Consider the following 15,256-nt stretch of genomic DNA (forward strand, 5'->3'; position numbering starts at 1 on the left):
ATATCATTACTGGATATTCCCATTCCCTTCTATCTCCTCCCATCCTCTTAATCATTCCCCATATCTCTGTCCAAATGGCCTAATTCTGCTCCTATGTCTTATAGACAAAACTAAACCGCTATGTTAATTGTAACAAAGTGGCGGTATTTATTGCTTGTCATGCTGTTATAGTCAGTCTGACAGCTGAGAACAGGAACACCTGAAGTTAAACTCAGAACAACTCCATTGATGATGGCTAAAGTTTAAACTGAAGCAAATTAGGAAACATTTTAATGTTGACATTGCACATGGCATGATTTTGTTTCAAGTTAATTACAGCCCATGTAATAGTTTTACAAAAAATGCAGAGCAATTATTACACAGTCAGAGTCTTGGAAGAACTGACCTCCCCAGTGTAAATGTGTGAGGTAAAAAATGCCACTTTTTTAATTAGCAATGACCCCATATCCTGTGTACATGAGTTCTATTAGATCTTTCAGTTCCCCTGTTAAGAGCTGGGTTAAGAGACACAAGATTAATTACAGCTAATAAACTAATTGGAGGCTAGAGGTAAATAAGGGGAGAAACAGATTATACTTGAAATTCAGAAATATCCATTTTAGCTGTTCAGTTGAGCACTGACAGAATATGTTGATGCTTGATTAATGACATCACGGCTAAGCAGCGAACGAGAAGGGCGATGTGCAATTATATAAACCAGCAGCTGAGGAAAGAAAGCTACGAACACTGATATAGAAAGAGAAGTAGGGCACGTGGTAGTGTAGTGGTTAACACAGTGCTATTTGTGTTAGTACGTGTGCATAATAAAGAACTTCAGTTCCCAGAGGGCAATGCGAGGGGTTTACCCGGAACTGAAAGCTATGGTGGTGATCTTGTTGTGTGCACATAGGGTTGAGCAAAATGATCTAACATAAACCTGTGCCAAGTTTGCCTTTATTTAGGTACAAATAACATGGTATCAAAAGACAGCATGAAATCTGAACACCAGGAGTAAATGAATACTGCGTATGACTAAGAAACTGCATGGGTATGAAAGGTGCCGGCAGCAAGTGAGGTTGGACGCGAGTTACAGCAGAGAGAAGCTGGCCGGTGAGGCGAGAGAGTACATTGTTCCTGAAGTTCAGCAGTCACCAGATTCACCAAGAGAAATCCAGGTGAGAGGCCAAGAGTTCCCGTCATGGATAAACTAAGTCGTCCCGCACCTATGCAGTTTACCGTCAATCTAACTGATAACTGGAAATGCAACAAACTGCGATTCAATATATAATTAAGTGCTAGCAGAGTGGGAGGGACCAATGAAAAATTGAAAGCATCTATTTCTCTGCATGTAATTGGTGAAGATGCTTATAACAGCAGTCAAATTGATGAAACAGCTTTTATGTTGAACACTCTGATGACAAAATTTGAGGAATATCTTGTCCAAAAGAAAAACATCACATTTGAGAGATATAAGCTTTTTTTTTACCTATGACCAGAAACATGATATTAGCTTTGGCAATACTTAGCTGAGCTTCACACACTGAGCAAGTCCTGTGAATATGTCGATTTGAGAAACTCACTAGTTAGAGACATAACAGTTTGTGGAATTCCAAACATTGGATTTAGAGAAAGACTACTGCGTGGAAAAGGTTTGATGCTAGAAAAAGCTGTGAATATGTGTAAGGCAGCAGAGACTACACGAGCACAGGCTAAGGAGCTGCACAGTGCAGATACAACAGTGTATGCTGTGAAAGCAGAGGAGCGGTGCACAGGGCATTTCCCAAAGCAACAGCAAAGCAAAGAGAAAGACGTAAACAGAAAATGCAGCAAATGTGGAGGTAGTCACATTCTAAAATATGTCTTGCTTATGGAAAATCCTGCAATAATTGGGGGAAGAAAAATCATTTTGCAAAGTGCTGTAAAGCTGGAGCTACCAAGAGAAAGGTGCACATGGCTGATGAAGAAATGAAGGAATTCTTTGTAGATTCTCTACAGACTGCTGGTTCTGGAAGAGCATATTGAGTTGTTTCATAAGACATTGACCATAAGGTACAGGGGCAGAATTTGGCCATTTGGCCCATGGAATCTGCTCTGCATTTTTAATTTTTTTCCAGTAGCTCTGAGCACAGACTTCTCCCAAAATCTTGCACATTTCATTCAATCTCTGTTGTCTCTGAGGGACTCCAGCCAGTTGAGATTCAAGTCTTTGATTTCTCTCAGCCAATGAGAGTCAAATGGCAGTATCCAATCATTCCAGAGAGGTGGCCTATGTGTAATTAACAACAAGAAGATCTCCAAATTTTTTGCAGTCTGAAGTATCTTGCCCTCAACATCAACAATCACAACACTCATGCAGTAATCTAACAATGCATATTTTGGTTTGTGATAAAACATTCATGCCATCCCCATTCTTCGTTTCTCACCCCCAGTCAAGACATCCATCCAGTCAGTAAATTCATCCCATCCTTCCCTCTCTCTGTACTATATGATTCCAGTGAACAATATCTAGAATATGCTCCAGATCCAGATCTGTATTTCCTCTCTCATGTATATCTTCCACAGAATCTAGATAGCTTACCTGATCTCTCAGGGTCCCCACAGACATGTAAGGCCTCTGGGGAATGTAGAATATATGCTGTGGAGGAGGTTTATACAATACCCCTCCATACACTGGACAAAGACTACTCAATATCCTGAATAAAATTTTTTCCACATCCCTTCAGACCAGTAATATACAGATGCATACCTTCAGCAACCTTAAAGTTTAACCTGGAAGCAACACCACCTCCATTTGGGGTAACACTTTCACATATGATTCCCACATCAACGTCGATAACTTGACCTTTCTGTTCCAAAAAACTTGCATTATTTAAGCCATATTTTGTTACTGTAGTGGAATCCATTTCAAATTCTTCCAACTTATTGTCTGCAAAACCTGTTGCTGTATTAATGGGCACCACCACCATCACTAATCTGCTTACACTCCACACATACTTCATTAGAAATTATTTCAACATTATATACCATAATCTTTTCGACAAAATAAGATCCATCTGGGCAGCAAGTGACTTGTAACTTTTCTGGAGCTGATTCATCTCCACCCCATGTCCCCTGTAAAAAGCAATTTCTTCTGCATTTCAGTGACTGCAAATGAGTCAGAATTCCATTCAAGCTTGACACCGGAGCCCACATGAGCCTATTATCTACAGATGACTACAAGACTCACAGTAAAGAGCAAGATTTACCCAGTGAAGTTAAAAGTGACAGGATACACTAAGAGAGAATGTTCCAGTAAAAAGGGGGCTATATAGTGACCTTCAAGCACAAGGGGCAGCGCCTGAAGTCACAGCTATTAATTGTAGAAAAGAGAGCACAGCTAGTATTAGGTCTGAGTTCATGTGAAAAGCTCAAACTGGTGAAAGGAGTTTCCACAGTGGCTTCACAGATCAAGGATGACTACACAACGCTCATGGAAAAGTACGCACACAAAATGCTGGAGGAACTCAGCAGGCCAGACAGCATCTATGGAAAAAAGTACTGTTGACGTTTAGGACTGAAACCCTTTGGCAGGACTGGAGAAAAAAAGCTGAGGAGTAGATTTGAAAGTTAGAGGGAGGGGAGAGAGAAACACAAGGTGATAGGTGAAATTGGGAGGGGGAGGGATGAAGTAAAGAGTGGCAAAGTTGATTGGTGAAAGAGAAACGGGGCTGGAAAAGGGAGAATCCAATAGGAGAGGACAGAAGTTTAGGGGTAACATGAGGAGGATCTTCTTTACTCAGACAATGGCAGCTGTGTGGAACGAGTTTCCAGCAGAAGTGGTTGAGGCAGGCTCAATGCTGTCGTTTAAAGTTAAATTGGATAAATATATGGACAGGAGAGGAATGGAGGGTTATGGGCTGAGTGCAGGTCGGTGGGACTAGGTGAGAGTAAGAGTTCGGCATGGGCTAGAAGGGCCGAGATGGCCTGTTTCCGTGCTGTAATTGGCTATGGAAGGCTATGGAAGAAAGAAAAGGGGGAGGAGCACCAGAGGGAGGCGATGGGCAAGCATGGAGATAAGGTGAGAGAGGGAAAAGAGGATGTGGAATAGTGAAGGAGAGGTGGACAGTGGGGACCATTACAAGAAGTTCAAGAAGTTCATGCCATCAGGTTGGAGGCTACCCAGACAGGATATAAGGTGTTGCTCCTCCACCCTGAATGTGGCCTCATTGTGATATTGACATATCGGAATGGGAATGAGAAGTGGAATTAAAATGGGCGGCCACTGGGAGATCCACTTCTTCTGGCAGATGGGGCATAGGTGCTCGGCGAAGCGGTCTCCCAATCTACGTTGGGTCTCACTGATATACAGGTGGCCACACCAGGAGCACTGTACACACTATATATCCCCATCAGTCTCGCTGGTGAAGTGTCGCCTCACCTGAAAGGACTGTTTGGGGCCCTGAATGGTAGTGAGGGAAGACGTGTAGGGACAGGTGTAGCACTTGTTCCACCTGCAAGGATAAATGCCAGGAGGGATCCCACCCCCCAGCACACTCTTTCTTCACCCTCCACTTTCTACTTTCCACAGGGACCTCTCCCTATGTGACTCTCTTGTCCATTCACCCATCTCCTCGAACCTCCTCTGTAGAGTGGACTTTCACCCGTCTAAATGCTGATGGGTCAATGCACACGCACTAACCAATGATGTATTGGTTGACAGCAAAAAGAGAACACAAGGCCAAATTGGCTGAAATGAAAGGTAAAGAAAATCAGAAGCAGTATCATGACAAGACCGCAAAATGTCTGCCAGTTCTGAAGCCTGGAGATCGTGCAAATCTGAGGTCATGATTCTGGCACATGGGCCATGCAAGGATATGTGCAAGAGGAAGTAGTTCCATATTCCTACCAGATCTGGAGGTGCCTCCTGAAGTAAATGACCAGCTTGTTTGATTTAGTGACATTGAGGGAAAAGTTGACACAATGTATGGTGATGATCCAAGTGCAGCCAGACAGACACAGCAACAGAATGAAGATTTCACTGAGTTTTAGTATGAACTGTATGGAACAAAAAGAAAATAATAAACATTAGGCCAACAGGGCTACTAACTAAAACTCTCAAACTAAAATCTAAGCCATCACTGTGGCTTGGAAGCAATAATTTAGTACTAAATTAATACCACTCCTATGCAGCATAAATCTAAATTGTAATATTCTTTCCCAGAACATAGACAATGGTAAACAGGGAGTGTTGTCATCAGGCAAGACTCAACAAGACTGAAACAAAAGGAAGGGAACTAAATACAACCACAAATACTAATGTGGCTCTTCTGGTTTTCTTCATTTTTAGTGTGGGGAGGATGGATTTGAGAGTTGATGATTGTGTTGCCTTTCTTACCTTTCTTGGTTTCGTGGCTATCTGGAAAAGTCTTTCAAAGTTGAATACTTTGGAAATAAATGAACCTTTGAAATAAATCCTTATTGGCTGAAATGTGCATTCTCCGAGGCACGATTACCAACCCCTTTCAGCAGCAGAATCCATGGCTTTGACAAAAGGTTGCTACCTTGACACCACGTCAGTTGTCTCTCTATCTCCTCTTTGTACTCTGTGTCCTTGCTGCTTGAGATCTAGCCTTCTACAATGGGTTCATTTCCGAACCTGTAAATGGAGTTTGGCCACAGAGTCTGAGTATACAGGGAGTAAAGAAAAGCACAGAGAGTGCAGCCTTGCAGAATACTAATGTTGAGGAAAATCCAACAAAAAAATCCGATTAGAATCAGACTCAGAATTTGATTTATTTTCACTGATATATGTTGTGAAGTTTGTTGTTTTGTGGTTATTGTACAGTGCAAGACATTTTAAAAATTATCATAACTTACAATAATAAATGAACAAAACCTGTCTATAAGTCTCTTTGCTTCAGTAAAGCAGCCAACATAATCAAAGCAGCCCATGCCAGATAATCTCTCTTCTCCCCTTTCCCATGGGGCAGAAGATACAAAAGCCTAAAAGTATGTACCACCAGGCTCAAAGACAGCTTCTATCCCATTGTTATCAGACTCTTGAATCGAACTCTTGTAGAAGAAGGTGGACTCTTAGCCTCATAATCTATCTTGTTATGATCTTGCACTTTATCATTTACCAGTATTGCATTTTTGGTAGCTTTTACACTTTATTCTGCATTGCTATTACTTTACCTTATTCTAGCTCAATGCACTGTGTAAGGATTTGATCGTATGAACATTATGCAAGGCAAGTCTTTCGCTGTATCATGGTATATATGACAAATACAACCCAATACCAATAAATAAATAGTGCAAAGGAGGAATCATGAGGTGGTGTTCACAGGTTCATGGACCGTCAGAAATCTGATGGCAGAGCAAAGAAGCCATTTTTCAAATATTGAGTGTCGATCCTCAGACTCCTGTACGTTCTCCCTGATGGTATTAATATACCAATAAGAGGAGAGCATGGCCCAGGTGGTGAGGGTCCTTAATGATGGATGCCACCTTCAAGAAACATCATCTCTTGAAGATGTTCTCATTAATGGGGAGGCTTGTGCCCATGATGCAGATGATTAGTCTACAATCTTCTGAAGCCTCTTACAGTCCTGTGTACTGGAGCCTCCATGCCAGGCTGTGATGCAACCTATCAGAATGCCCTCCACAGTACATCTGTAGAAATTTGCTAGAGTCTTTGATGGTGGAATTTAAAGAAAGTGAAGTAAGAAGATTCTGGTTGACATTGACTTCTAAAACTTGTTGATTACTCCCCTTGATAATTCAAACAATCATAAATTTCCATGATGATACCACCAATATCATTCTGACTCTCAACACTAGAGCCAAATGCTCAGATGAACTGTTCTTCTGACAGCTATTGTCATTCTCTGCGAAGACAATCTTCAATTCCCAAATGCAATTTCGAGACGTTCTCAATTTGTTTGCATTCAGCCAGCCTTTGTATATACTGCTCTCGACAGGAAATGGACTCAAAATCAGCCGAGTGTTGATGAATAATGCAGAAAGGAATGAGATTTCTGCTGTAAGTAAATAATGCTACATTTTTCATCAAAAATGGAGAAATAATTATAAAGAAAATTATGCTGCATTGTTGCCAAATTTTATATTCGTTGGATGGCTTCCACAACGGTTTAATGGAATCTGACATAATATAGTTACTTGTACAAGCTCTTATAAACTGGAGCAGCAATAGCAAATCACTTTGCTTCAACAGGTGTCTAAAGGGGTAGAGTGCTGGAGAAATGGGAGTGCAGTAGATTAAAGGCAAAATCATAAACATAAGAGATTCTGCAGATAGAAATCCAGAGCAACTCACACAAATTGCTGGAAGAACTCTGCAGGTCAGGCAGCATCGATGGAGAAAAATAGACAGTCCATATTTTGGACCGAGGACCTTCATCAGCACTGATGAGTTTAAACTTCCAAACCTTTAAGTCTTCTGTATCTCAATATAAAATATTCAAGTAAAATGCCCAATGTCTGTGTGTCCAAGTCCGAGTCCATTGGAGGCTGAAGGTGGCCTGTAATGGAGTTGGCGGACTGTGAATGTATGGCGTGGATGGGAGGAATAGGGTTAGTTTCGCTGTTGTTGTTCAGCTGAGTGTTGTGGGCATGCTATTTTGATGCCAGAATATGTGGCAACTCTTTGTGAGTTGCCCTCAGTACACCTTCAGGTATGCTGGTTGTTAATACAAACAGCACATTTCACTGTTTCAATGTTCATGCGATAAACACATCTGTATCTGAGTCTGAATCAGATATGTTTTGTATTTTCTGTATCTCAATAAAAAACATTCAAATTATGAATAACCATATTGTTTCTTAACTCTCTCGATGAATAATTGAACAAGCAGGATCTATCCCCTGGACTTCTAACCTGTGAGAGGGGTCGGTGTAAGGATCTGAAATTAAATCACCTGAAATGAAACTGAATTGAGAAGCCACATCTGACAAAATTATTTTCTCATTTGGTTCCTTGCTCCTCCTTCCTCTTTAAACACCACCCACTAACCCACCCCTCCACACCCTCCACTACCCACTAACCCACCCCTCCACACCCTACACCACCCACTAACCCACCCCTCCACACCCTACTCCACCCACTAACCCATCCCTCCACACCCTCCACCACCCACTAACCCATCCCTCCACACCCTCCACCCACTAACCCACCCCTCCACACCCTCCACCCACTAACCCACCCCTCCACACCCTCCACCACCCACTAACCCATCCCTCCACACCCTCCACCACCCACTAACCCATCCCTCCACACCCTCCACCCACTAAACCACCCCTCTACACCCTCCACCCACTAACCCACCCCTCCACACCCTCCACCCACTAACCCACCCCTCCACACCCTCCACCACCCACTAACCCATCCCTCCACACCCTCCACCACCCACTAACCCATCCCTCCACACCCTCCACCCACTAACCCATCCCTCCACACCCTCCACCACCCACTAACTCACCCCTCTACACCCTTCACTACCACTGTTTTATCACTTCCTGTCAGCCACTTTATGTACAGACACTCCTGTGCCTAGCATCACCTTGTGGACTTACAATCAAATTATGTAAATCGAATGCAGCCAGCCGGCTCCCCTGCACGGTTTCCATCCATGCTGGGTTACGAGCTGGTGATCTCTTTGTAACTCACCCAGCAGAAGGCAATGGCAAACCACTGCTGTAACTTGCCTCGTACGCGAATCCCCATTAGGTCAGAGAGGCGTGGAGGGAAATCATCCGCTGACCGGAGGAACTCCGGATGCGACGTACCTTTCCTTATACCGATTTATATTTATGGTGTTTTTATTGTGTCTTGTGTTTTTTGTGCTGGATAGGATCTAGAGTAATATTTATTTTGTTCTCATTTACACTTGTGACATTAAGCAATCTTGAATCTTAAAGAGTCATAGTGTCATACAATATTACAGCACAGTAATATGCCCTTTGGCCTATCCAGTACATGCCTAGTCCCATCTACCTGCAACTTTCCTTCTGCAGCTCTATAAAACTTTGGTTAGACCACACTTGGAATATTGTTCTGGTTGCTGCATTAAAGGAAGGATGTTGAAGCTCTAGAGAGGGTGAAGAGGAGATTTGCCAGGATGCTACCTGGATTAAAGGCCATGTCTAATGAGGATAGATTGAGCAAGATAGGGCTTTTTGTTTGATAGATGTTACAAGAGGACATAATTTAAGGTTTGGAGGAAAGTATAGGGGGATGTCAGAGGGAAATCTCTGTTTTTTTTACAATGATGGGTGCATGGAATGCCCGGCCGAGGGTGGACGTAGAGTCAGATACATTAGGGACATTTAAGTGATGCTTAGACAGGCACATGGATGAAAGAAAAATGGACACTATTTGGGAGGGAAGAGTTATATTGATAGTGGAGTAAATTAAAAGTTGGCACAACATCATGGGCCAAAGGGCCTGTACTGTGCTGTAGTGTTCCATGTTTCATCTACACTGCATGTAGGCCATACCACTCCAGACCACTTTCATCCATATACTAATCTAAAATACTCTTAAACTTCTCTTTCCACTCTCACCTCTACCACCTGCCTATTATTCCTTCCATTGCCCTTTTTGTTCCAGCGGTCTCTCCTCCATCTTCTAGTCCAGATGAAGGGTTTCAATCCTTGGTGTTGACTGTCGATTTGCCTCCACACCTGCCTATAGTTCTTCCTCTTTCACTTTCTTCCATGATCCACTCTCTTCTCCTATCAGATTCCTTCTTCTCCAGCTCTATGCCTTTTCCAGTCATCACCTCCCATCTTCTTACTTCATCTCCACCCTTCTCCAGCCACGGCTTCACCTATCACCTATCACCTTATAGCGTGTCCTCCTTCTCCTCCCCCATTGTCTTAATTCAGGCATCTTTCCCTGTCCTTGTCAGTCCACATGAAGAGTCTCAGCCTGAAATGTCAACTCCTTATTCATTTTCATTAATGTTGCCCGACCTGCTGAGTTCCAGCAATTTGTGCGTGTTGTGTGTGTTGTTTTCCTCTTAATATTGGTATTTGTGTATAATTGTCACATGTAGTGAGGTACAGTGAAAAGCTTGTCTTGCACACTGTTCATACAGATCAATTTATTAAAAGAGTATTGAAATAGGACAAGATAAAATAATAATAAAATGCAGAATAAAGTGTAACAGTTACTGTAAAAGTGCAGTATAGGTAAGCAATAAGGTTCAAGTTCATAATGAGTTAGATTGAATCAGGTAGACAGTAAGATGCAAGGTCATAATGAGGTAGATTATGAGGTTGAATAGTCTTATAACATTTAAGAATCTCTTGGATGGGCACATGGATGATAGAAAAATGGAGGGCTTTGTAGTAGAGGAGGGTTATGCTGATCTTAGAGTAGGTTGAAAAGTTGACATATTTTGTGCCAGGCCTTTACTGGACTGTAACGTTCTAAGTTCTCATATAGACTTTCCACCAATATTTTGTCTGTGTGTGTGTGTGTGTGTGTGTGTGTGTGTGTGTGTGTGTGTGTGTGTGTACCTATGTGGTGACATATGCATACTTTAATGGTACATTTACTCTGAAGTTTGCAAGTGATCAAGGTTCAACTGGAGTCTGTACATTCTTCCAGTGGCTGTCCAGGTTTCCTGCAGCTGCTTTGGGTTCCTCCCACGTTCCAAAGATGTACGGTTGGTAGGTTAGTTGTTCACATGAGTGTAATTGGGTGGCGTGGGTTGTTGGGCCGGAAGGGCCTTTTACCATGCTGTATCTCGAAAAAGTAAAAAAAACATTAAACTTTGCACCTTGAGCTGAACTGTCCCTAATGTTCAGTTTCAAATTTCCCGCATCCATTATGCTTTTATTTATTTTACAACTCTGATCCGTGACTGATTGTTATTGACAGGAATATTGTTGAAAATGCAGTGTAAATTGTAACTTTTTCACTGCACTTTGTCAGTATTTGGCCAATTTTGACGAATCCCCAGTCAATTTTTGTCCGATGTTTCAGTCATCAACTGTTCAAACTTTCAGTTCCTAACTACGCCGTGTCACAAAAACTACCCTTGTGTCAAAAACAAATAGATAATCATAGTTATTCTTTAATGTCAAATTTATTAATGGTATAAATAGAAAATGTCAATGTTCTCTGATTAAATGTATTTTTATTCAGTGCATACCTTTGTTTATAATGACTGCCTTATTGTGCTTGATGAATGTTTCTGCCTCATTACTTTCGTAAACAAAGTCATATGCCTCTTTTATTAATGGTTCTTCACTACCCATTAAGTCTACTACACATGAGTGGTACATAATAGTTCTATGTAAATTCCTACATTTTTAATCATTTCTGCAGGACTGAGCATGACTTATATTATAATCATCATTATCATGTGCCATGACATATGACATGAACGATTTTGGTCTTTGACCATGATTGTTCTGGGCAATTTTTCTATGGAAGAGGTTTGCCATTGCCTTCTCCTTGACAGTGTCTTTACAAGATGGGTGACCCCAGCCATTATCAATGCTCTTCAGAGATTGTCCATCTGGTGTCAGTGGTCACATAACAAGAGCTTATAGTATGTACCAGCTGCTCATACTACCATCCACCATCTGCTCCCATTGACTTCACATGACCCTGATCGGTGGGGGAGGGGATGGCTAAGCAGGTGTTATACCTTGCTCAAGAGTGACCTGCAGGCTAGCGGAGAGAAGGAACACCCCATACCTCCTTAGGTAGAGACATATCTCCAGCCCATCACCTTATTGTTACAGCCTTTCAATAATCTCACTCTCATTTAGTTTACGTGGCCTGATCATTTAGAAGTGATTTTCCCTCTTCAGTTTTGTATTTATTCTTTAAAGTGTAGGAGACAACAAAAAGTGGTGAACACAGCCCAGTCCATCACAGGAAAAGCCCTCCCCACCATTGAGCACATTTACAAGGAGCGCTACCGCAAGAAAGCAGCATCCACCATCCATGTGTCCCCCACCATCCAGGCCATGCTCTCTTCTTGCTACTGCCATCGGGAGGAAGGCACAGGGGCCTTAAGTCCCACACCTCCTAGTTCAGGAACAGTTATTACCTCTCAACCATCGGACTCCTGAAACAGTGTTCACTTCATACTCCTCAGCACTGAACTGATTCCACAACTATGAGCTCACTTTCAAGGCCTCTACAATTCATGTTCTCAGTAATATTTATTTATTATTATTCTTTGTATTTGCAGAATTTGTCTTCTTTTGCTCACTGGTTGTCAGTCTTTGTGTGTAGTTTTACACTGATTCTTTTGCATTTCTTTGTTCTAATGTGAATGCCTGCAAAGAAAATAAATCTTAGAGTAGTTTATGGCAACCATACATGCAATTTGATAACATATTTACTTCTGAACTTTGAGACTGAAGAGTTATCTTGCAAAAGTATATAAAATCATGTAGGCATAAATCTTCTTTCCAAGATTGTGGAATAGATAACTAAAGATTATGTTTAGAGGTGAAAAATTTTGTAAAACCTGAGGGAGGGACAATTTTTGCTACATGTGGGGGATAGATCTATGGAAGTAGCTGCCAAAGGAAGTGGTTGAGACAGGTGCATTGGAAATACTTTAGTCTGTGGACAAGTCTGCTGGGGTTGAAGACAGCCTGTACTAGGGTTATAGGACTGTGTTTGTACATTGGGATGGAGGAATGGGGCATGCTTTGCTGTTGTTGTTTTGCCCTTTGTTGTGTTTTGCTGGGCTCTGTGATGTTTTGCCGAGCATTGTGGGCAGGAGTGTGTGGCGATACTTGTGGCTTCCCCTAGCATATCCTTGGGTGTGTTGGTTGTTGACACAAATGATCATTTCACTATATTTTTCAACATAGAGTACACGTGATAAATAAGTCAATCTGAATCTGAACAGGTACGTAAAGTGTAAGAATAAGACCTTTAGACTAATGCACAGGCAGTCATTTGAGGGGCTAGTGTTGAGTAACTGGTTCTGAAAGAGGTGCTGCCTCGACTAATAGTCCTCAATGGATAGTCAGTCTGCCAACTATCCCATAGACAATGGGCGCTCATGTTAACTATGATAGACTAAGATCATTAATCAAGGATCAACTTTATTCGCCATATATTCTATGTATTGAGAATTTGCTGTGGTGTGTTGGCACAACATTCAACAGTTAAGGAACGCTACAACAGCATGGCAGTTAACATGATGCTATTACAACTCCGGGCATTCCAGAGTACACAATTCAATTTCAGCGCCATAAGGCATTTGTACAGAAGGAGTTCCATAATTCCATAAGGAGTTTGTATATTCTCCCCGTGACAGCATGGGTTTCCTCCAGGTGCTCCAGTTTCCTGTCACAATCCAAAGCAGTACCAGTTAGTATGTTAATTGATCTTGGTAAATTGTTGTGTGATTAGGTTAGAGATAGACATATGAGTTGCTGAGTGGCACGACCTATTAGGCCTTAAGGGCCAGTTCTGCACTGAATCTCTAAATAATATTTTTAAGTCAAAAAAAATCAAAAATACTGTTAGAAGCACGGATATGGAATAAAATATGCATAAATAAATAAGTACCAGCATCTATTTACAATGTACAATGTATTTACAATTTTAAAAGCTTTATAGCACTTTCCAGAAGGGTAGCTTTTGAAAAAGGCAGTCTACAGAGTGGGTTGTGTCCACAATTAATTTTATGCTGCACACCTCTTTGCCCTGGACATATACAAGTCCTGCAGTGATGGTAAACTGCAGCCAGTGACTTTTTTTCTACCAACCTGACAGTTCACTGTAGTTTTTGTATATTGTGAGAGGATACCGTACCAAACCAGACAGTAATGGGCTGCACTGTTAGGGAAAGAAAATGGACAAATCACTGGGAGTTCAAATGTAACTTCCGCTGTTTAGGGACATATTAGGGCAGCCAATATCAGGGCAATTCCTTCACCTGTGCCATTAACTTAGAACTCAGGGATGCTGTCTCATGTGACTGAAATGCCATTGAGTCAGGGAATTATTTCTTGCATCTGAGATCTTCAGGATATTGTCTGAACAGGTAATCAGAATTATCTAACACTTTCCAACTGTGAAGAATTACCATAATTCTTTTAATAATGATTAAATGATAACCAGATGTCAGTAACCATTATAACGAGGTGCAATTGCTCATGTTTCTATATATAATTTTCCCAGATTTTTATCTTTGCACAGCAAAAAAAAACTATATTGTAATTGTTACATGCTCAAGGAGATGTTTTTTTTGTGAGAATGCTGTAGTGGTCTTTTGGAGGTCACCTGATGTGATTTTCCCGCCGATGTGAGGTCACGTGATGACATGTGCCCCGTGACTATATAAGGGTTGACTCAGGTGACGCAGTAGGTTTTTAAGTTTGTAGATTTCCAGGTAGAACGTGCTGTGCCTCCGTTTCTGTTGCATTTGTTTTTGTGACGCAGTTTCATTTTTAAAACAGTTGTGCGTTCTGTTGAAAGATTCCATATTATTTGGACTGGAAATTTGTGGCTGGAAGTACCAATTTACTCAATTCCGACAGTTTTGAAGGGAGAGTGAAGAATTCATCTAAGTGAAGGATCGAGAGAAGTCGGCATCGTTTGGCAGTTTAATAAAGGATCGAACTTACTGAGTCTTCGTTGAAGAGAACCTGCATTGAGATAACTCTTGCAAAAGCGCAATGAGTTCATGCAAAAAGGCTCTCTCTCTAAAAGGAATTTAAGGTCAGTTGATTTAAACTGTTTATTTTCAGCATCGGGAATCCTGTGGACGGAACCGGCAGTGAAGGTGCGTTGGCGAAGAAATCGTTCTCCAGAGAAGTCTCTCCCGATTGAACGTGCAAAACTGTTGGACTTTTGAAGTAATCGCTTTAAGAACTGTATCTGACTGTATCGCTTTAAGAACTGTTTCCGTATTTAACTCTTTAAGAGCCAGAGACGAGTGGAGTTGATGAACGGCTGCGTACCTGTTTAACCTCCGGTTGAAGTTTTCCTTTGGTTTTTTTTCCCTTATCGTTTATACGTGTTTAATAAATGTTCGGTTGTTTTTATAAAACCTGTCTCGATTAATATTCATTGTTGCCGGTTACATAACATAATATATGCAATAACAAGTCCGTGACTGTTCAACCTAAACAAGTTAAAGACATAGAGACACTATATCCCACATTTGCTGATCATTCTGCAGAAATACAGAGGTCTGGTGTCTTACTGGTCAATGTGAGTGAAAAGCCGATGTTTTCCTGGTTAAAACCTTCAACATAGAACATAAGACCATAAGACCATAAGACAAAG

At 41.5% G+C, this 15,256-nt stretch overlaps 1 pseudogene; it reads right to left on the bottom strand.

Moving 5' to 3' along the window:
- Positions 1-425: 425 nt before the first annotated feature.
- Positions 426-2,945, bottom strand: LOC134357265 (ATP-binding cassette sub-family D member 2-like; annotated as a pseudogene).
- Positions 2,946-15,256: the final 12,311 nt, after the last annotated feature.

The sequence above is a fragment of the Mobula hypostoma genome, chromosome 2 (genome assembly GCF_963921235.1).
Source record: "Mobula hypostoma chromosome 2, sMobHyp1.1, whole genome shotgun sequence".
Classification (NCBI taxonomy): Eukaryota; Metazoa; Chordata; class Chondrichthyes; order Myliobatiformes; family Myliobatidae; genus Mobula; species Mobula hypostoma.